This window comes from Aegilops tauschii, chromosome 6 (assembly GCF_002575655.3).
Source record: "Aegilops tauschii subsp. strangulata cultivar AL8/78 chromosome 6, Aet v6.0, whole genome shotgun sequence".
NCBI lineage: Eukaryota > Viridiplantae > Streptophyta > Magnoliopsida > Poales > Poaceae > Aegilops > Aegilops tauschii.
Genome location: NC_053040.3, coordinates 381,657,810 through 381,660,297, shown reverse-complemented (window position 1 = coordinate 381,660,297; position 2,488 = coordinate 381,657,810).

Here is a 2,488-nt window from a genome sequence, read left to right as displayed (position 1 = left end):
CAATCACAAGGATTTTAATGGTTATTGCTAGACAAATGGAATTGTCCAGACTGCAAGTAGACAACTATTTGCAGAGCAATAGTTGGCAGAGGATTACCGGAAGATCGGGAAGTATTTCAATGTATCTAGTGAATCCTATGAACAACTAGTAATGAACGGTTCCTCGATAAGTGTGAAGAAACAAATCGTAGGGATATTTTTGCGGCAAGGAACCGCAAGGCAGTGGCACAAAGGATTCTTGGAACAACGACTAGTATTATAGGGTATCTTGTAATAATAAGATCAATTGGGGATGAATGTAAGAATGGCAAGTGCATGTAGTTATCCATAAGGGTTGACGGTGGAAGGGGAATTGCAAACGCGATGAACACAAGTTCTCGGGATAACATTGGAGATTATCATCGGGGTCTTCTAATGAATCAGGCCATCATCTGGAATGAAGGGGCCCTCCGAGAGGAAGTACTTACGAGATCCTAGTTTTAGAGTTAGCAAAATCATTTAACCCGAATAGAAGAGAGATCGTAGTCCCAGAGTATAAACGAGGAATAAAAGATCCTAATACCTCCCAATGGCGATGTGAGCCCGTAAGACACACATCCATGTTAGTAAAAGTTTTGTAATGACTAGACTCGACTTCGGCCAAGGAGTGTGGAAGGGGGATTCCTACAGGCAGTCGGCTCTGATACCAACTTGTGACGCCCCCGATTCAATCGTACACTAATCATACACGCAAATGTATACGATCAAGATCAGGGACTCACGGGAAGATATCACAACACAACTCTAAAAGTAAAATAAGTCATACAAGCATCATAATACAAGCCAGGGGCCTCGAGGGCTCGAATACAAGTGCTCGATCATAGACGAGTCAGCGGAAGCAACAATATCTGAGTACAGACATAAGTCAAACAAGTTGCCATAAGATGGCTAGCACAAACTGGGATACAGATCGAAAGAGGCGCAGGCCTCCTGCCTGGGATCCTCCTAAACTACTCTTGGTCATCATCGTCAGCCTGCATGTAGTAGTAGGCACCCTCGTTGTAGTAGGAGCCGTCGAAGGTGGCACCTGACTCCTGGGCTCTAGTATCTGGTTGCGACAACCAGAAGAATGGAAAGGGGGAAAGAGGGAGAAAGCAACCGTGAGTACTCATCCAAAGTACTCGCAAGCAAGGGTCTACACTACATATGCATGGGTATTAGTGTCAAGGGGCAATGTCGGTGGACTGAACTGCAGAATGCCAGAATAAGAGGGGGATAGCTAGTCCTGTCGAAGACTATGCTTCTGGCAGCCTCCATCTTGCAGCATGTAGGAGACAGTAGATGGTAAGTTCACCAAGTATCATCGCATAGCATAATCCTACCCGGCGATCCTCCCCTCGTCGCCCTGTGTGAGAGCGATCACCGGGTTATATCTGGCACTTGAAAGGGTGTGTTTTATTAAGTATCCGATTCTAGTTGTCATAAGGTCAAGGTACAACTCCGGGTCGCCTGTTACCGTGGACACGGCTATTCGAATAGATCAACTTCCCTGCAGGGGTGCACCACATAACCCAACACGCTCGATCCCCTTTGGCCGAACACACTTTCCTGGGTAATGCCCGGCCTCGGAAGATCAACACGTCGCAGCCCTACCTAGGCACAACAGAGGGGTCAGCACGCTGGTCTAAATCCTATGCGCGCAGGGGTCTGGGCCCATTTCCCATTGCACACCTGCATGTTGCGTACGCGGCCGGTGAGCAGACCTAGCAACCTCCACTACAAAGGAAGTTGCGTTACGCGGTCCAACCCGGCGCGCGCCGCTCAGTCGTTGACGTCAAGAAGGCTTCGGCTGATACCACGACGTCGAGTGCCCATAACTGTTCCCGCATAGTTGGTTAGTGCGTATAGGCCAGTGGCCAGACTCAGATCAAATACCAAGATCTCATTAAGCGTGTTATTTTGAAGTAACCGCGGACGCCGACCAGGGCCAGGCCCACCTGTCTCCTAGGTGGTCTCAACCTGCCATGTCGCTCCGCCACAAAGTAACAGTCGGGGGCCGTTAGGAACCCAGGCGCACCACTACCAGGATGGAGCCACATGTCCTTTCAGCCCCCACATTAAAATCACTTGCGGGTACTCTACGAGCCGACCCAGCTTTAGTCACCACATGTATCAAATAATATGTATATACCCGTGTTCACCTCCCGAGTGATCATGGCCCGGTAGTATAGCATGGCAGACGAACAAGAATGTAGGGCCACTGATGGACTACTGGCATCCTATACTAAGCATTTAGGATGGCAGGTAAGGGTAACAACAGTAGGAGTAATGACAGGCTATGCAGCGGAATAGGATAAACCGAAAGCAGTAACATGCTACACTACTCTAATGCAAGCAGTAGAGGGAAGGAATAGGCGATATCTGGTGATCAAGGGGGGGACTTGCCTGGAAGCTCAGCCGAGAAGGAGGGGTCGTCAACACCGTAGTCGTACTGGGTAGCAGCGGCGTC